At 38.4% G+C, this 22,135-nt stretch overlaps 1 pseudogene; it reads left to right on the top strand.

Moving 5' to 3' along the window:
- Positions 1–22,135, top strand: part of LOC113120837 (serine/threonine-protein kinase MRCK alpha-like) — a 55,647-nt pseudogene that overhangs the window by 29,121 nt on the left and 4,391 nt on the right.

The raw sequence follows: 22,135 nt of genomic DNA, 5'->3' as shown, positions 1-22,135 counted from the left end.
GATTTAATATATCTCAACTGTCACATAATTAATTCACATTTACATTTTAAATGCAGCTTTCACACTTTGTTTCCAGTCTCCAGATTACATTAGTCAGCTCCTGCTCCGAAAGCTCTTTCCAGGAAAAACTTGGAGCTCTTGCTTTCACCCAGCCCTTATTAGACTAAGTGGGCAAGCTGTTGTGTTAAAGTGGAGGATTTTTAGAGGTTGTGCTCGTGAGTGGTTTTATGTCCCCGGTTCCTCTCGGCCAGATATTTGCATAGGGTGCGCTCTGATCCTTCCACTGAAAAGGACCGGCCCATGTCACAGCCGAAGAGCCAACCGGACGCACTAGCATCTGCATGTTTTTGTTGTGCGTGACCATTGCATTATACTCTGTTATTGATCAGGGCCATATGTGTGTCCTGCTATTGATCAAAGCCATGTGTGTGATGCCTCAGCTGATTTCTAAGGAATCTGGAATTTCATTCACCACCAGGACATGCCTCGTCGCACCTCAAAAGTCAAGAGGGCATCTCTTATTACCCGTAAAGATCTATATCAAAGAGAAAGATGCACAGTCGTTGCCTGAGGATAAAGCCACATTCATCTGAATCGGCACAGGTGATTGGATGACCTCATAAAGAGCTTTGTTTGGCGACATCTTAGTGCTTGTAGAACAGCTTTTTTCAACAACAGGGCCTTGACCTACAAGTTGAAGTTTCCCCATATTTCACTATTCCAGTTTTTTTTTTTTTTTTTGTAGAAGTAATGGATTGAGCTCAGTTTTTGAGTAATAAAGGATGGAATGAATTGCTGAAATGTATCCAGCGTCCCTATACAATGAGTCCCACCCCCTTCTCTTTCTTCCTGTCTGTAGCTGACCAGCTCTCCCTGTGGTAGGCATGAGGCCGGGCCAGATGGTGCTCACAGATGGTTATTGTGGTCTTAAAGTGGGATTACCTCCCTCTGCTCGCAGTCCGCTGCTCCTTAAGACAGCAGCCCGGGATTGAGCCACCCAATTATCACCTACACTACAACCCCTGCTGACCAGACCGGACCCCATTACAAAGTGCATTGCATTTAGCCTAGCAAGAGGCATGCGGCCAGGTTAACCAAATCTAATATAGATATAAGACAAGCCAAGTTTAGCAGTATAAATATAAGCTTAGCAGTGTGTTACACACACAACGATGGAGTAATAATGAAAGACTCTGAGTAGCTATGGAGTCATCGCCAAAGGCTGTGTCATGAATATTTCCACATTATCCGTGGTAAACCTTGTTAGCTCATAGTGTTAATCTATGGACTCTGTAGAGCCTATCTGTTTGGCTCAGAGTTTCTCTACTTCTGTAATTGGTTTAGCATGTCCTCCTCAGCTTTCTGATGTTTGCTCTGTGGCACTGGACCGTGACGGAGAGAATGGCCCAATCAAGACAAAACCCTCCTGGAAAGAAAAAGCTGTTTAAGACCTCAGTGACAGATTCAGTAAATGAGGGGAATGAATGATCTGCTGAATTACAGCTGTTGAGAGATCTGCTGTGCATTGGGTTTGATTTTGCTATTGCAAAAATATAAATGTATTTATAAATATTTTGTGTTTCAATTAAAACATAAACTCAACCTAATTGAATCGTGTCCACGGATCTGTACGTAAATTCTGTAATGATTTTCGATCTGAAAAATGAATGCATCAATTGTGAGTTGTCATTGCGTCTCATTACACTACTTTTTATTGAAAGTCAAACAATGCTTTCATCTGCCACAATAATGAAATAATAATGTCTCTGAATTATTCAATTCATTTGGGTGCTATATCTATTTATACTGGTACACTACTATTCAAAAATGTGTCATTCAGATAAATGCTGTTATTTTAAACATCATAGCTTTAGATTTATTTTTAGGGATCCTGAAAAAAGTATCACATTTTCCACAAAAATATTCTGTTTTCAACATTCACAATAATAAGAATTGAATAAGATTTTCTTGAGCATTACATTTAGCATATAAGAAAGATTTCCGCAGGATCATGTGACACTGAAGACCAAAAATTGATGTTTGCCATCACAGAAATAAATTGCCAAATTTTTAAATTAACAAATTATAAATATTAATATTAAAATATATAAATTATTTTAAAAGATATTAAATCATAAAACTGTTGTTTCAAATTGAAATAATATTTTACAATGTTAATGTTTGTAATGAATTTTTATGAAATAAATGCAGCCTTAGTGAGCATAAGAGACTAATTTCAGAAAACTTGCATCTTTTAGAGATTTTTGAATCGTGGTGTATAGTTGAACATAGTAAATAGACACATTTTATATTTACTTATTTCATATTTGATATATATATATATATATATATGTGTGTGTGTGTGTGTGTGTGTGTGTGTGTGTGTGTGTGTTAAAACATTAAAAATAATAAAAATTATATGTATACAATAAGTTTTAAAATTAAATCTTGTTGTATTTTATAAATAGTTAAGGCTTGTTTTCAGTGATTACAAAATTCTGGGTGATTTCTTAATGGTTAAATTACTGGCGAAACATGACACCCAACAGGTGTGCAGTATATTATAATAATTGTATTGTTGACTATGATATTTCTTCATTATTCTGTGTGGATGAGGTCAAGCCGTTATGAAAAGAGTTCCACCACCCACTGAGTTCCTACCACAATCTCAGACAGACCTCTCTGTGTTAAAGCCCTCAAAGATGGTTCATTTTGGCCCTCTATTCAACTGCTCGCCTGCCTCTCACCTCACACACGCACACATATATATCTTCATATCTTGCATTAATAATCAACACTTAGGGACAACATCTCTGTGCTTTCCACTGTTCTCCCTCAGTGTAATAAAACTCAGCCAAAGCTGGAAGATCACAGCTTACACACACACACGCACACAAACTGTATGAGCTTGTAATGTCTGCAATGGCTGTATAGTGCAACAAAAACGTCAGTAGTGCTGAGTTTTAGGGTTTATGAGCTGTTATGATTAATGATGTGCTGACACTGGTAAATCCCTCGGCTGTTTGAGTGAGATAGCGTGCGCGTGTCCTTCAAAGTTTTGCTTATCTCTTTTACGACAGACATCACTTAACTTGTACCAGCCACAGGACAGTTGTGTGATTTGTTGATATAGATAAACTTGGCCGTCTTAAACAGATATTGTATGAAACATCATTAGAAATCTTGCACAAATTGTGCTGTTATTTGAGTAAGTGTAATACGGCAAGAGTGTTAGCTGTTCGGCTCAGTCTGATGACACGTGTACATGAACTCTGACCCTCATTAGGACACCAAAGACCACTGTACCAGTGTGGTCTGATATACACACATTTTATTTAACTATTTATACACATAACATAAATAATAACACAAAAAAGGGGTCCTTTTATGCTCTTTTACAAAGTCATGATTTTGTTTTGGGTGTGTACTAGATCAGGCTCTATTATTAGATTGTTTGGAAAAACACATTATTTTTCACATATTTTACATTATTACAATACCTCTCTCCCCAGTCTGGCATAAACAGCTCGAATAGTTCCTGTATGAAATGAAGGCACGCCTCTGGAATACGACATGTGCTGTGATTGGTTAGCTGGGCCAGTCTGTGCTGTGATTGGTTAGCTGGGCCAGAGTTTGTTTTGATTGACAGCAGTCGGCGCCTGGTCGGGAAATGACCTTCCTCTTACCAAAGCTGCCTGCTGCGAGCTTCAGTTTAAATATTGCATCAAAATCAAATCAATTTGAGCGCGAAAGTTTGTAACCACTCTAAGTTCTTCTGCCTTGGGAGAGCTAGCGTGTCTCTGACATAGAGATAGCACTCACTGCCTTCTGTAGTGCAGCTCCAAACAGGTCTCATCCCATTCGTCGATCTTTGTGATATCACAAATCCCGGAAAATATGTGTTGTAGTCCAAACAAGTTGTTTGATGTAGTTTTTGAAAATAGATTTCTTTTAAATAAAATATCTCGTTTTGAATTGGACTTTGAGCTTTGTAACTATGCAGATCTTTTTTATGCTCAAGCAGCAACATTACAGAATAACTAAAGTTGAAAAAGTTGAAAAGCATAATAGCACCCCTTTAATAGATATGCACACACCATGGCAAAGAATGATTATCATATTCATTTAGCATGACACTATAGTACTTTTACTTTTTGTTATGCTTCTTTTTGGTTTAGAGAATGAATGTTTATGATTGTGTTTTATGCATAATCAGGGATATTAAGCCAGACAATATCCTGATGGACATGAACGGTCACATCCGGCTGGCTGACTTTGGCTCATGCCTCAAGCTCATGGAAGATGGGACAGTGAGTTTGATCTTCAATCCTGAATTGTCAAGCACATCATTTCTAGCTCAGTAAGTCTTGTGTTATAATTTCCTGTTTTCTCTCAGGTCCAGTCCTCTGTGGCAGTTGGGACCCCGGACTACATCTCTCCAGAGATCTTGCAGGCTATGGAGGACGGGAAGGGGAAGTATGGGCCGGAGTGTGACTGGTGGTCTCTGGGTGTGTGCATGTATGAGATGCTGTATGGAGAGACGCCCTTTTATGCTGAATCCCTGGTGGAGACCTACGGAAAGATCATGAATCATAAGGTTAGTCTGCACTGTAGACCAACATGTGATTCTGTGCAGTAACTTGACAGTGTTGTTATTTTCCGGTGTGTATTTAAGGTGATATGTGTAATTTGTAGGTGTTAAAATACTGTACATTCTTAATTTAGAGACAATCAAGCCATCCATTGGGTATTTCCCCTGTAAAAACTATGATGCTAGTGATGCAGAAATTACACATTTCACCTTTAATTGTAGAGGTCCTCTTCTGAAATCTGTTTGCAGTAGAGTAGTTTAATTTCTAGGTAACCCGATCCTTTTTTTAGTTCACCAGGGTATTTTGTTTGCGTCTCTTTCTTGGTATAAAACAAAAAAGTCATTAGTTGATCATAGAAGTTTTTTAATTGTAAAATTATTTTTGTCTTTTCTACACTATATTATACTGGATTAGTCATCTCAACCTAACAATGAGGTAAAAATTCACCTATTCATCAAGGTTCATTTAGTTATTTGTGGTAATTAACTAATGGAGAACAATGCAGATAGGTAGAGATATTTGAGAGCGTCTCAATGAGTAGCACTGAGCATTAAGTATGTTTTAACTTATTCATTTTCAGGAGCGCTTCCAGTTCCCACTTCAGGTGACAGATGTGTCTGAGGAGGCTAAAGACCTCATCCGGCGGCTGATCTGCAGCAGAGAACACCGGTTAGGCCAGAATGGGATCGATGACTTCAAACAGCACCCCTTTTTCACAGGCATCGACTGGGACAACATCCGCATATGTGAAGCCCCCTACATCCCTGAAGTCAGCAGCCCCACTGACACTTCCAACTTTGACGTGGATGATGATTGCCTCAAAAACTGTGTATGTGTCTAATTTCTTTCAAATTTTATCCTGAACTGGATTATTTTGATGCATTGAGGCATTGTTTTTCTAAAATATATTAGGAGACGTTGCCCCCACCTACACACACAGCATTTTCTGGACACCACCTCCCTTTCGTAGGCTTCACCTACACAAGCAAATGGTGAGTCATACATTTATTGATCCTGCCTTTTTAAAATATGTAAAAAGAGATATATATTTGACAGTTACATTGTTGCATACATGCACTTCTTTTGAACTTTTCATTCGCCAAAGAGTCCTTAAAAATGCATCACAGTTTCTCGAAAGATACTGAGCAGCACAACCTTTTTTTAACAGTATGTTAGAATTATTTCTGAAGAATTATTTGACTCATCACAGGAATAAATGATACTTAATATATTAAAATAGAGAACAACTTAATATATATATACTTTATATATTAAAACAGAACAATTATTTTCAGTTGTAATAATATTTCACAATATTACTGTTTTTTTATTGTATTTTTAATCAAATACCTGTAGCTTTGGTGAGCATAAGAAACATTTAAAAAATGCTAAGAATCTTAGTGTAGGTTGTAGTGCATTTTAACAGTTTGATTTATTCTGCACATCACAAAATTGTAACTGCAGTTTGTTGTGTGCTGTGGTTCTATAGCACACTATCAGATCGAGGGTGTCTGCGGGAGTCCATTGGACCGCCACTGGTAGATGCTGAACTTCAGCGAAGCCTGGAGGAGAGCCTGGCCTCAGAGGCCTATGAGAGGAGGATCCAACGACTAGAGCAGGAGAAGACCGAACTTACGCGTAAACTACAGGGTGAGCACTACCACATCCACACTAAATCCTATTTGATCTTTCTGTCTCTCTGAAACATCCTTTTACCCTTAGAGTCCACGCAAACAGTGCAAGCACTGCAGTACGCTGATTCGGACGCCCCAGTGAATGCCAATAAAGAGGTAGAGATCCGGAGTTTAAAGAGTGAGATCGACACCCTGAAGAAACAGATAGCAGGTGAGAGCTCGGTATTGGGTTAGAACACGCTCAGTCCTGGTTTTGGGTCTTTATTATACTCTATTGGTTAACCTTTGAGTGTAGTGACATCTCTAGACAAAGATTTTATAAGCATTTGGTAAGTTACTCTAAAAGAGTAGTTACTTACTAGTTAATAATTACATCTTCAATGGTATAATTAGATTACTGCACAAATTACTCTCTCCAAAGAGTATTTAATTACATTTTAATTTAATTTCTACATAAATTTGTCTGGTCACACTTTAGGTTAGGGTCAAATTCTCACTATTAACTATTAACTAACTATAGTTTTGCCTAATATACTCTTAATTGCTGCTTATTAATACATAGTAAAGTAGTTGTTGACAGTTAAGTTTAAGAATTGTGTAGGATTAAATCATCCTACACGATCATATGATGCGATTAAATTTTTTCTTTCTCTTTGGAGTGTTACAAGCTCTTGGTGCATGAAGAAGATCTGTAAAGTTGCAAAGACTAAAGTCTTAAAACCAAAGAGATATTCTTGATCAAATTTAAGACTTTGTCACACCCCCTAAAAACGGCTCATTCAAACACGCCCCCACATGTTTACGTCACTATATGGAAATATTTGCTTAATGCCGCACAAATGTTCACGCAAAGAAAGAAAGCGTGGTTTCAATAACTGCAGTTAGTGTTGAAGCAGCCATGTCAGGGAGATGCTGTGTGTATCTAGGTGAAAGCAAAAGCACCTTATTCTTCCAAATGTAGATGCATTTAGGAATAGCAATGCGTTTGTGAGAGGCGGGGCATGGAGGACTTACAATAATGTACAGTATTTAAAAAATAATGTTTTTTGAACATTAAGCATGTCAACATATTCTGTTACAACAAATACACAAAATAATGATCTTTAAAAAAAGCTTTTTAAGTAATAATAAACAGCCAATATCCCAGTAATATTCATTTATAACACTAGTTAATAGTGAGAACTGGACAATAAAGTGTTAAAAATATTCTTATCAACTCAAAGTATTTGAAGTGAGAAGGGTAGATAAAAAGCATGCATTTTAAGATTAGACTTTACATTTTGATATTAAATCCACTATTGTATTATATTGTATATAAATGTTCCACAGTCTATATACAGTATTAAGTTCAATTACATAAGAAGTAACTGATTAAATTACAGAAAACATAAGAGTTATCCTTTACTTTTTAAAGGAAAAAGTAATTAAATTGCAGTAGCTAATTACTTAATAACTAGTTGCACCCAACACTGAGCCCGGCTTAATGTTTCATCACATCAGACTCTGGTCAACTGGAACAGCAGTTGGAGGAGGCCAGCACGGTTCGAAGAGACCTGGAAGACTCTTCTAAAGTCATCAGGAGCTTAGAGAAACAGCTGAAGAGTGTCACGCAAGAGAAGGATGATTTGCACAAGGTACCTATTCCGTTGTAATTTAAAAAATAGGCATAAAATCATACTGTAAGCTTGATTTCTACACTAGTCTAAGGGTGCTGAAGCTTGTCAGATAGGTCAAGATGTTTGGAATATGAATAACTAGCTCAGCAACGCCCCCATTAGATGATTCACAGTGGTTTACCAACTCTAATCATGTTGTCCTTTAATCCAAAAATTAGAATTCTAAATTACATTTTAAACTACCGGTAGTTAGTCTAGGATTGACTGGTTTTAGATGGTTTAAACCAGTCTAGCTGGTCCTCCATCCTGGCCAAGATGATGTTCAGTTTGTTAATCTGCTAAAAAAATGGCCATTAGAAGACAGCTTGGCTAGCCTGGGAGACCAGTTAACCTCTTAAAGGTGGTCTGTTAGATGTGTTCTTTGTCTTTCTTTCTTCAGTGTAATTGCCATAAAAGACCAACTAGTTCCGCTGTTTGAATCTGCTGAAGGCATAGTATAATGGACTAATCTTTAACCATACAGTTTAACAGATTACTCTTTAAATTAATGACTAGTAAATAGTTGATCATAGACAGTATGGCTGGACAGTAAGGCTGGAATACACTATATGACTTTTAAAATGTGAACAAATTTTAAAACGCTAGGGATCAACTTTGTAAATCTTTACGGAGATACATTTGGCATCATGCATTAAATGACTGAGGAGCACACACTACCAGACTGAACATAACAAATGAATGCAGAATTGTATCACATTAGCAGGAAGACACATGATGAAGGAAAACAAAATATCAAACGTGTCTTCAGACTAGATGGAATAATAAAAAAAGTGAAAAAAATCGAGAAAGATTTTCTATGAAATCTGTAAACTCAAAATCTGCAGATTGACTCTGACTTTTGGGTCCAGTCTGAAGATCAGGGGAAATATCTGGGTAATAGTTGTGTAGTTCATTCCAGCCTTAAGTTTTGTTAACTTTGACTCTGTAATGAATATGTGAAGGAGCTGCTGGAGTATGCAGAGAAAGTGAAGGCTCAGAGGAAGGAGTTAAAGGAGGCTCATAGTCAAAAGAAGATGGCCATAGAGGAGTTCTCTGAGCTGAACGAGCAGCTGAGCGATCTGCGCTCACAAAAGCAGCGGTTGAGCCGACAGTTCAGAGACAAAGAGGAGGAGATGGAAGGAATTTCACAGAAACTAGAGGCTCTGCGGCTAGAGATTCGCACGGCTGAGAGAATGCGCAAAGAGGTATATACTTACTGAAACTTACTGCTGTTTGACCTCTTTATATAAGCCAAGTTAACATGTTTGTCATTTTGATGCCGTGCCCCAGCAGTCATCAGCGGTATCATATTTGTGGATTTGTTGGCTGCGTATTTGATGTTTGTGGTGTTTTCCTCTCAGTCGGAGGCCCAGGCCGAGGAGCAAGCAGCAGAAGCTCAGAAAGAGAGGAAGCTACGAGAGAGAACCGAACAGTACAGCAGACAGTTGGAGGAGGAACTGGATGGGATGAAGGTGAAAATGCAGGAGTACATTAATATAAATTAATTGCCTGATTAACATGAATGACCGACAGCAGGAATATTAGACTACTGTCCCTTTAAGAGCTGCCCATATCTGATATACTGTTACATGTTTTCCTTATTAGCTGTTTGGTTTCACCTAAGACCAAAAAGACTGTTTGTGAGGATACTTGCAAAAATTGGGCATATTTAACTGTTCAATAATCATAAAACGGCAAAAATAACTCTCATAAATTCAGTACTCCCGTACTCTCTGAGCACCGTCTTCATCTGCATGCACCTGTTCATTGTGTTTCAACTGTTTGAAATCAAATTATTATTCAACAAAATCAAAATGAAACCACAGTGTTTAAAAAACACATGCAAACGATGAGTTTTCATGACCATGCATGTAGCACAGCAATGTCACGTGAGCATGTAACTGTGATAGAGATGATCCAAAATCTCTGCTGGTGTACTGTATATATAAAACTTTTTTTAGATCTTTGCTCCCATTTTCCTCCCTTTGTCTCATTCTGCTTTCTTTTCTCCATGCTTACTTGTGTCTCGATCCTCCCACAGCAGTTGAAACAAGCTGGGCCGCCTCACGCAGCGGCAGGCTCAGACCAACAGCAGGAGCTGATGCGCATACGGGCAGAGCTGGAGAAGAAGAACGTGCAGTATGAGGAGGAGTTGTGTCGCAGAGAAACACTCCACAGCAGCGAGCTGAAGGGCCTGAAGAAGGAGCTACACGATGCTGAGGGTCAACACCTAACACTCCAGAAAGAGATTCACATGCTCAAAGACAAACTAGAGAAAACCCGCAGAGAAAGGTACATGTGCGACTATATGTGACCAGGTTTATATGCAGTTCTTTACATTGTCAGTAAAAGCATCATGCAATCTTACAGCTGCTGGCACATTCAGCCTTTGCACATAGGCAGATATTTACAGCTTTTTTTTGTCTGCCGCCCACTTAGACAAAAAAGAGCCAATCAGATGCACCAGATTGTTTTTATATGACATTTTGAGGCATAAATCTGAAACTGAATATATTGAATATAAGAACCATGGTTTGTGAATGTCCCATGGTCATAATGAGACCACCAGCTTGCTGGACCATCACCTGTAGATCTGTTTCTTTACTTTGAATTTCCATAGTAGCTGATTGTAGCTGTACTGTAAACTTCATCATATTCATTGTTGTGTTTGTAACAGCCAAATTGAGCGAGTTGAGTTTGAAATGGAGCACAAGCAGAAGTGCGAGAGGGAGAGAGCCCATCTGACCGACGAAAACAAGAAGCTTGCAAGTGAAGTGGAGAAAGTGAGATCTCTATCGCTTTCACAAACACATGTACCTACTGTACGCTCATGATATTCATTAGTCTGTGTCTTTTTCATCACAAAACGTATACATCAAACCCCTGAAATTCCCCCTTCTCCTCTGGCACTCTTTCCCCAAATCTGCTAACATTCCTAGAGAGAGATCGTAACCACACACACTTACACAAAATTGCGTCTTGGCTCAGCCACTGTTTACTTTGGACTGCAGGTTAAAATGGGAATCAGCCAGTCAAATAATTCTGCAAGTTTGGACATATCAGATATTAAAGGGCTCCTTGTTTTTGGTGGCATGGATATTAACCATTATTCATTTCGTAAAAATACCTGGAAACCCAAAACACAAAGGCAGTTTAAAACAATAGCGCAGCGGGCCAGAGCTGTCATGTCAAATGCCAGATTGGATGAGGTTTAGAAACATAAGCAAGAATGATGGCATTTGGAAGGAATTAAACCAGGATGTGAAATGCCTGAATAAATTCACATTCCTATCAAAGAGCACTGCAGAGGTTTTGCATGGACTCGCCATAACATATTATGTTTGCTTCCTGCTCTTTCGTATAATGTTCACTTTCCTACTAAACAAAAAACCAATTCCTATTCGATTGAACGCAAAACAAGAAATGTTGAAGAATGTTGGTAACCAGACAGTTGATACTAGCCATTGACAGTATTCCATGCTACTGACATACAAAGTCAGTGCTTGCTTGGTTACCAACTAAATATGAGTGTTTATTTAAAATTTTAAAATTTAACATTTAAAATTAAATTTTGATTTTAGTTTAAGTTCTAGTAATTAAGTTTTAGTAAGTTTATGTGCTTTTTTAAAATTATTTTGTACTTTATTATTATTATTATTTATATATTGAATATTTATTTTTAGCTTTATTTTAATGTTTTTGTTATATTTATTCATTTTATTGCTTGTCAAGGTTGGCAGTCATGAATGTTTTTAAAAAGTATATTTTTAATAAAATACAATTATGCAGTAATATGATAAATATATAATATTATTATTTATAATATAACATTTTTATGTTATCAGAGTGTTTGTTGTTTTAGATTTGCAACCACCTTAACAACTGCAATGCCTGTCATATCCACCCAATGACTATCCATCTGCTTCCTCACTTCTTTCAGTTGTTAACTCTTTGTGGTCTCTTTCTCTTTTCAGCTGAGCTCTATGTATGAGCAGCTCAGCAATAGTCACAGGCAGCTGGAGGAGGAGATGAGAGAGTTGGCTGATAAGAAAGAGAGTGTTGCCCATTGGGAAGCCCAGATCACTGAGATCATCCAGTGGTGAGTGGAGCCCCCTACCTGCAGCCACGTGATATCACATGATAATGATGACCTTTACCCATGTTTGCATGGTTTTGCGGATCCAGATCATTGACCATTCATTGACCATTGACATGATACAGTAGCATGTACACATTTTGTTGTTTATGTAATGTCAAGGTAAAGCTGAACAAATCTAATCTATACAGGGTGAGCGATGAGAAAGATGCACGTGGCTACCTCCAAGCTCTAGCCACAAAAATGACAGAGGAGCTTGAAGGGCTCAGGAGCACCAGCTTGGGAGCCAGAGGAACGGTGAGGCATGCACACAGCAGATAAAGATGAAACCCATATTCTCATTTTCCTGCATATCTGATGTGGTGGGCTTCTTTCTCGCTTCGTTAGGACATGCCGTGGAAGATGAGGCGCTTTGCAAAGCTGGACATGTCTGCACGTCTGGAGCTGCAGTCTGCGCTGGATGCCGAGATCAGAGCCAAACAGTCCATCCAGGACGAGCTTAACAAAGTCAAAGCATCCAGCATTGCCACAGAATGGTAAGACCACACATATCAGCATAGTTCTGCTCAACTCTGCTGAAACTAGAGATCTGGTTTGCAGATTTCATTTAAAGTCTGATCACTTTTTTTTTCAGCTCAATCAACATTCATTTTACTCTTTATGTGCATAGTTCTGAAATTAACTTTAGTAGAGCTTTAGCTAAATTTAGCTTATTTTGTTCACTCTCTTTTCGAACGAGGTGAATTTAAATAGAGTGACATAGTTTTTTGTCTGTTATTTTTATCTTACAGCAAATTGCAAGATTCCGAAAGTAGAAACCAGGAGCTGCTTGCAGAAATTGAGAGGCTGAGGAAGGAGACAGAGGAGCTGAGACTGAGAAGAGGTGGCGATCAGCATTATTTTACTGTTATTTCTATATTTTGTAATATTTATTTCATATATTAAATATTAAATAGGTTTTTTTATCTAGTTTTAATAAATTTACATTTTTATTTTTTATTTATTCCTATATAGCTTTTTTATTTCCATTTAATTTGAGTAATTTTAGTACTTAAACTGATTTAAGTAAATTGCCAAGGCAACATTTTATTAACAAAAACAATAACATCACTGGTGGCAATCAAATATTTAACCTGCTCAGCATTGCTTTTCGTGATGTGAAAAATTTCTGGCTTTGTTACAGTCTTATTTGATGAGATTTAAAATAAAATGTGTTCTGATAAGATTCATATCATATTTAGGAGTGAAGCATCAGGATTCCCAGAATTCTTTCTTGGCATTTCTCAATGCGCCCACTTCTGCTCTGGATCAGTTTGATGTAAGTTTGAGATCCCAGGTGTTGTTCATGAGAATATCTGCATAGAGCTTCACTTTGGTTTCCAAATAAATTTTTCTCATCATTCTTATTTAAAACTTTTTATTTTACATGCTTTCTGTATTCTTCTGTCACATCCTGATCTGTTTTATTATTTTCAGTTTTTTCTCCTGTCATAATGTGTATGGTGTTTGTTTTCTTTTTTTCATTCTGTTGTCCATCAGGACTCATTTTCCTCCTCTTCGTCGTCTTTAGTTGAATTTTGGGAAGATGTAAGTTCTTCTACAGCCATGTTATAGTGGAATGTCTTTTTGCATCATTCATTTTACACATTTAAAAGCAGACAAGTAAAGACCCTACTCCAGTTACGAAACTCCCACAGTAATAATACCAGAATACCAAAGGAAACTCAACTCGCAATTTATTCTAATACAGTTTAGCATTAGCATGTTATTAAGCTGATAGTACAACATTCAAATAAGTATAAAGTACACAGCACAGACAAATAAAGGGTAACAAAGGACATTTTTCACTCAACTAATACTTTTTATTCATACTTTCTGTACTGAATTCAGAATTGAATTGATTTTATGTTCTACCGACGATATAGTTCGTGTTTATGCTGTACTTATCTGATCCTACATCCACTCCAGTGTCTTGTGGTAGTGACTCCTTGGAGTTCTTTGATGTGAAGTGATTGCTTTGTGCGTGTAAACTATCCCCAGAAATCCAACCACAGATTAGACGTGTTTTTACATGCCCTCATTCCCTTCTCCTCCGTTCTCCAACCTGCCGTCCCAGGCCATGATCGTATCCATTTGTTCATGAAGTTTGACTCTCCTCTCATCTTTGTTTCTCTCTCCATATAAAGCGATCACCCTCTTTTGGTCCTGGAAGCAAAACCAGACGTGTAAGACCCGTTTTTTGTCCTGTGTCACAGCAAAATCCCTCCTCTGTCATATTATTTCCTGAGGTTGGGACGGCCTGTTTTGCCAACTGCATGGGTGGCAGCTCTGATTGTGGTGATATCTGTATTGCATGAGATCTTTAATGCTTAAATGCATCTGAAATGTGTTTGGGAACCTTTCTTTCATCTGTTAAAACACAATATGAACCATATATGTGATTGAAGTGTTATATATTAAGATACTTCAGAGAATCTGGGTTATTGAGTGGGTTAGTTCATTAAACCTGGTGGTTTATTTTCCATACCATGTGCTTTTATGGTACATTTTAAAAGCCCTTTTAAATGGAAACATATAGAATTCATTTACTTGGCTTAATATTTGGATGTAATTTTAACTTTTGCACATGTATAGCGATTAAAAAGAAAAATAAGTTGTATAAAAGTTGATTGCTTAAAATGTTACACATCATTTACTGACCGTTTTATTGATCCAAGCCTTGTATTGTTTTTCTCCATGGTGCACAGAACAGTCTTCTTTTTCTTTCAAAAATGTTGTTGAAAAGTTAAACAGAAAACATTTGCAGTGAGCAAATGATGAATGAATGTTCACGTTTCTGTAAACCTTTACAGATCACTTTAATGTAAGACCCTCATAAATTGTGGATATGGTTCCCTTTATTGTTCTCCATGTAGTTCCTTGGGTTTGCGGTGTTTTGTCTCCCCATGCTGTTTCTGTCTTTCATTCTGTCTTGCATGTGTAGTTGGTGTGTGGTCTCTGTGCAGTGGGTGTAATGTGTCTTCACTCATTGGCTTGGTGCCTGGGTGCACATGCTTTGTTCTGCTTAGAGTGTGTAATTCCAGTAAAAATATTATTGTCAGGATAAGCTTTATTTACCGCTGCAAATGTGTTTCACTCTGCATGGTGGCATATTCTTCTGGTATCACATGTGCCGCATGACACATTTTGCATAATTAACATCGTTTTGTATTTTAGCTGGACTCTGCAGATTTCACTCCCTCCAACACTCCGTCGCGAGATGAAGACTCAAGATCTCGCCGTATATCACGCTCACGCTCCCCATCCACCGCCAGTGACATGGAGCCTATTGAGGTATCATTTAGACTCTTAAAGGAATAGTCCACCTAAAAATGAAAATACTGCCACTATTCAATTGACCTCATGTTATTCCAGACTCATATGCTGTGTTTCACTTCTTCTGTGAAGCACAAAAGCAGATGCAAGTGCCACTCTTTTCCATACAATTAAAGGGATCCAGTCTGGATCCAGCATTTAAGATGAATGTTTTTGTGTTTCACAGAAAAAAGAAAAGAATTTTCATTTTGAGACAATTATTCTTTTAACTCTTACCATCACTTCTGTTTATATAATTAAATGTACTCATGTGTTGGTGTCCTCCTCCTAGTTGATTGACCACACATCACGCAGTCTTCAGACTTCAACAGGAAGATCAGGCTATGGGAGCTTGGGACACTCATCACCCAAGGTAACTGTTTACATTATAACAGGAGAAATGTGTCAATGGATATGGTCGTGGTTAATTACATTGCTGATGTTCTCTGCTCCACAGCCCAAGGCGCACCAGTTTATTGTGAAGACCTTCACCGTTCCCACCAAATGTGCCCAGTGTACCTCTCTTATGGTGGGCCTTATCCGTCAGGGCTGCACCTGTGAAGGTGAGACAACAGAAAAGAAAGGAGTCTGGGTGTTTAATTAAAGGATTAGAAACAACAGTAAAAATTATCTTTTTTTTTTTAGTTTTCGAGATGTTAAAACCCCTATGACTTTATTTCTTCTGAGGAACACACAAAGGAGAACCAAAAATAAATCTTATCCGTACTGTGTTCCACGGATGAAATAAGGTCATGCGGGTTTGGAAACAAAAATAAGGGTAAACCTTTTAGGTTTATTGAGTGTTCTCCAATCTAAGGATGCATTATTGGCAGAATGCTCACTTGTCTTTTTAAGACAAGTCATGTCACTCGACGGCCATCTTTGAATCTCCTCTCGGCATCTAAGTGCAGCTTCTATCGCTTTGCATGGGGAAACATCAAATTCTCCAAAACTGTTCACTAAGTTTAGGATTAAATTTCTTATTTCTCAGGCTAGATCAGCCTGTGCGCACGTGCAGTCTTAAGAGCACGTCTCAAAGCTCTGAATGTTTCTGTAGCAGCCGGGACTTTTAACTGCAGCTGCAGTGATGCGCTGACTTTACCGATTAGTGATTGGCTCTTTCATTCAGAAGGCGGGGCTTCCTGTGATTGAGCGTTGCATTGGTCCCCATCCAAAACTATTTGAGTGTCATGTCTTGGGTATTCTATAGTCTTTGGTAATGCTCACTGCCATTGTCCTCCATGTCTCCTTACAGTCTGCAACTTCTCCTGTCACGTCACCTGTGCTGATAAAGCTCCCTCTGTGTGTCCCGTCACACCAGACCAAACCAAGGGCAAGCTGGGAATTGACACTCAGAGGGGCATTGGGACTGCATATGAGGGCCATCTTAGGGTAGGATCTCCCAAAAATGCTTTGCACATCATATTTTATTAACTGTTGACAACTCTGTTTTATTTATGGGCTTCAGAAATGACCTAAATACTATAGACCACAACATTAAATTTTTTTTTTTTTTTTTGGCTGACTAATGGAGTAATGGAGCTTTGACTGTCTTTTCCAGATACCGAAGCCCACAGGAGTGAAAAAGGGTTGGCAGAGGGTCTGGGCAGTGGTATGTGACTTCAAACTTTTCCTGTATGAGCTTGGAGAAGGGAAAGGCGCCCAGCCTGGTGTTATAGTTAACCAGGTCATTGACATGAGGTGAGGGAGATCTTCATTCAAATATGATGCTCAAATATTTAAGTCAATATTAATGTATTGTACTTTTACACACTTTTATCCTGAGCAGGGATGAAGAGTTTTCTGCCAGCTCTGTTCTGGAGTCTGATGTCATCCATGCTAACAAGAAGGATATCCCCTGTATTTTTAGGGTAAGAGCAAACAGGCAGTTTGTAATTTCTCACTGTAGAATCTCTTTTTCTGACATCTGTCAGTTTTCTATGATAATTACATTTTATCATATCGAAGTTGTTTCTAAGTATTTGTGGAAATCATTATAATAATACTTAATTATTATTATCATTATTATTATGGTTTTTAAATCTGACCCCAAATTTGGAAAGGTATTTTTTGTTGAACTTGGAATTTGTTTTCGCAAATACTGTACAAGGGGGAGACTGATATGAATAACAATATTGTAAAAAGTGCTTATGAAAGTATTTATTTAGATTATTTTGCAGTAAAATTATGATATATATTGTTGTTATGGCCATAGAAATGCAAAATGCAATAACAACACATTTTGTCTAAATTTAGTTATTAACCAAAATCGGATCTCTAAAACTTTGATCTGTTCTGTTACAAACTATTACTATTATTGGCCATTTGTCTTAGTTCTAGTGTTGATGTAATAATTGCATTGTGCCTTTGTAGAATAGGAATGGGAATTCATTTTTTGTCCTAAATTCTTCACTTTCCTCTTTCATCAAGCATATTTTCTCACAATGGTTTCTTCAAAATATCACAGATCAAATAATAACGATCAGGCGATTATGTAATAATCATGACTGAACTAACTATAGCCTTAGGCAGTCATTAGTGTTTTCATTTCAAGACAGTTTTTATTGCTTCTCATACATTGTTCTCCATTCATTTCCCATAGGTAACAGCATCTCAGCTGTCCGCCTCCTCCAGTCAGAAGACATGCATCCTGATCCTTGCCGACAATGAGCAAGAGAGGACCAAGTGGGTGTGCGCTCTGAATGAACTGCACCGCATCCTGAGGAAAAACAAGCTGAAAGAGCGCTTCGTGTATGTGCCTAAAGAAGCGTATGACAGCACCCTTCCTCTCATCAAAACCACCCAGACTGCTGCTATTATCGGTACAGAGACACGCAAAACTCATCTTGTCATATCAACACTATGCCAGACAGGTGTTTAATGTTTGATTGTCACAATTTCTGTTTAGACCATGAACGGGTTGCTTTGGGGAATGAGGAAGGCCTGTTTGTAATCCACGTCACCAAAGACGGTAAAACTTCCTTCATTAATCCTCCTATTTCTTCATTGGCCAGTAAACTGAGGGTTTGCAGCTTAATGGTTTAAAATCTAGACTGGTCACTTAAAGTTTGTTGGTTTAAACCTCGGAAAGTTTGATGACAGGTCTCTTCAGGGTAGTTAAATTTCTGTAATTCCTAAATGTTAAAAACATTGACATGCTCTCCATCATCTTGACAGAAGAAATGAGTCTACTGCATTGGAATGCCAGGCGCTTACTTAATTTTAGGGCGAATGAAAACAACGACAGATAAAAATAGAGCATGATGGAAAATGTAGAACCGAGTCTGTCAGAGTGACAGATAATGTTTAAGTGTAAATTACCTTTCTTTGCATGAAATCAGATTTAAAAAAATAGTTTTCCTGTTTATCAGAGCAGACATCTGATTACAAATCTATTAAAGGTTGTAAACTCTCACAATTTTAAACCGTGCACTACCATTGCTGAACCACAAGTCCCTTTATTTATTTATTTACCTTTATTTAATCAGGAAGTCTCATTGAGATTAAAATCTATTTTACAAGAGACCTGGCCAAGGTAGCAGTCATACAATAAGACAACATTTTAAAATACAAAAAATACACATTAAAACAATATTTAAACATAATATCCTCTCATTAAAAACAATCACAAGCCTCAATTACCAAGCTCTTAATGATGCCTTTAAATTCATCAATAGACACAAATTTATCAAGTTTTAAATCTTTTTGCAATAAGAAAATGCTGTTTTCCCCAGCTCTGTACAAATTCAAGGTACGTTAAAAAGCAAACACTCGGATGAGCCTAGCTGGTAACTGCCAGAGCTAAGACAAATAAGGGTACAGAGATAAGATGGAAGTTTACCTAACATTGCTTTATAGACAACCTTTAAAACTGAAATAACTGATGCAAGACCAACATTCATTGAACATTTTTGTTCTTTCTGCTAGAAATTGTTCGCGTGGGTGACATTAAGAAAGTGCATCACGTAGAACTGATGCCCACAGAGCACATAATGGCCGTCATCTCGGGCAGGAACCGACAAGTGTGTCTGGTCCCCATGGCGGGGCTAGATGGGAGGGAGATTGACAAGAATAAGGTGGCGGATACTAAAAACTGTCAGGCACTGGTGTCTGGTGTGGTGCGCAATAGCACCTGCTTCTGCCTCGCCATTAAACGACAGATCTCCTGCTATGAAGTAAACAAGAGCAAGTCTCGCTACTGCCATCTTGTGGACATACAAGTACAGTATTCAAAACCATTCTCATTTTTCAAATCAAGAATATGCAGCCTGATTGTAAATCCTGTTCATAGATCACAAAAATAATCTTGTGTGCTAGCATACACAGGAATAAAACAACAATTTCTATATTTCAGGCTCCGGGAGTTGTCCAATGGATGGCGCTCTTCGGCCAGCAATTATGTGTAGGCTACCAAGCAGGCTTCATGCGCTACAGTTTGCATGGAGATGCCATTCCGGTCAGCTTACTTCACCCAGACGACCCACGTTGGCGTTTATTAGGGCAGACAACTTGGATGCCCTTTGCGCAGTGGAAATCTCCAATAAAGAACTGTTGCTCTGCTTCAGCAAAATTGCAGTGTATGTGGACACACACGGCAGACGCTCGCGCCAGCAGGAGCTGATGTGGCCCGCGACACCCACCGCCTGCTGTGAGTAGAGACAACCTATTTACACTTAAGGGTTAAAGACAAGGGTCGGGGTGTGGCTGTGAAAAGTTTTTGTTAGATTGACCTTGTGGATGATTTACATCTGGCAGGCTACAACGCCCCCTACCTGTCAGTCTACAGTGAGAATGCAGTGGATGTGTTTGATGTGAACACTACGGAATGGATTCAGACCATTCCTCTCAAGAAGGTTCGCTTAGTTTAATTTCAGTCTTTAAACAATGTCATTATAATAAATAATTAACTCTTGCACACCTGTTTAATAAAAATAAGAACGGTTTCTTGAGCACTAAATTAACAGCGGAATGACTGAAAGCTTTTTATTTACTGAAACAAATAAATGAGTCATCTTATAAATGGATAAATCAACTTTGACTGGCTCTGTGCAGGTCCGGCCGTTAAACATGGATGGCTCTTTGAATCTCCTGGGCCTAGAGACGGTCAGACTCATCTACTTCAGAAACAAGACAGCAGGTAACGGCACTGTCTCTAATTCAGAGAAATGCAAGAAGTATAGCTCATGTTGGGTGTAGATGTTTGAACCTTTTTGTTTAGTAGTGCTGTTTGATGTAATGAATAATTCAGATTTGAATAATATGTCTGATAGTGCATCATGTGTGTGTGTTTAGAGGGGGACGAACTGGTGGTGCCTGAGGTGTGTGATAACAGCAGGAAGCAGATGGTACGCAGCATGAGCAACAAGAGACGCTTCTCATTCCGTATTCCTGAGGAGGAGAGACTGCAGCAGAGGAGGTGAATGTCACACAAACACACACACACGCTTATTATTTCTTAATAGATTTGTAGTATGCTTTTTTAATTTAATTCTGGCTTCAGTTATGTTAATTTTTTGGTTATTTCAAAATATCATTATAGTCATTATAGGGCTACTATGTTTACTCACTTGTGTATGTGTGTGATTGCAGAGACATGTTGAAAGATCCAGAGAAAAGGAACAAGTTGATCTCAAATCCTATGAATTTTAACCATGTGGCTCATATGGGTCCTGGAGATGGGATGCAGATCCTCAGAGATCTACCAATGGTGAGAGCCTCATCTTTAAAGGAATATTCTAGGTTCAGTATTTTAAGCTCAATCGACAGCAATCGTGACAAAATGTGGATTATTACAAACATTTATTTTAATAGTATAGCCACAGACAGACAACATGTGTTTAACACGATTTTAGTATGCAAAAAAAAAAAAAGATTTCTGCTAAAAATTCCTTTAAAAATGTTCCCCCTTCACTTATATTGCATGTACCCTACTGTTACTGTAATGTGTGTTTTGTATCTTTTTTTTAATTTTTTTAAGAAGCTTAGAACTCTATTTCTGTTCCGCTGTATTTTTGGTCAAATAAATGCAGTCTTGTCAAGCTTAAGTGACTTATTTCAGAAACATAAGCAAATCTTATTGACCCCAAACTTATGAATGGAAGCATATGTCATCAAACAACCCTCTGGTCTCTACATTCATGGGTGTGTCAAAGGTTTATGCATCCTGTATTGATATATATATATATGTTGATAGCAACATGTCATCTTAAAGAGCTCAGTATTGAATCCCATAGTTTGTCATGTTTGTCCCACTCATTGCATGCCTGAGTTTGTGTGTGTGTTTGTGTGGTGTTTCTCTGTGTAACCTGTAGAATGTGCGTGCTCAGGACAATCGAGCTGGGTTCAGCGGTTCCGTCAGCATCCCCTCAATCACCAAAAACCGAGCCGAACCTGGGCGATCCATGAGCGCAAGCAGTGGCCTAGGAATGCGTAAGTACACATGTCTGCTCTTAAACGTATCATATTCCAAGCGTTTCATTCCCAACCGATTTCTTTCCTCTTTTCTCCTTTAGGGAACTCGTCTCAGAATGGCAGCGCTCTGAGGAGAGAGCTATCAAGCAGCAGCTACAGCTCTAAACGCCAGACCATGACGTCACCCTCCGAGAGCTCGCTGTCGTCGGGTGGCGGGATGGACGTGGGCGAAGCGCCGCTCTCTCAGTTTGATAGAGAGGTGAGTCGTGATGTAGGAGGAATCGGGACAGTGGGATCTTCATTACCTCATCACATCCAAGCCAAATTTGCACTATACAGGGACGTCACGGCACATGACCAGCAAGCCATGGTATCCATGAAGATGGAATTTGA

Source organism: Carassius auratus, chromosome 20, assembly GCF_003368295.1.
Source record: "Carassius auratus strain Wakin chromosome 20, ASM336829v1, whole genome shotgun sequence".
Lineage (NCBI taxonomy): Eukaryota > Metazoa > Chordata > Actinopteri > Cypriniformes > Cyprinidae > Carassius > Carassius auratus.
The sequence above is the reverse complement of the archived record's forward strand: the minus strand, read 5'-3'. Positions and strand labels throughout refer to the sequence as shown.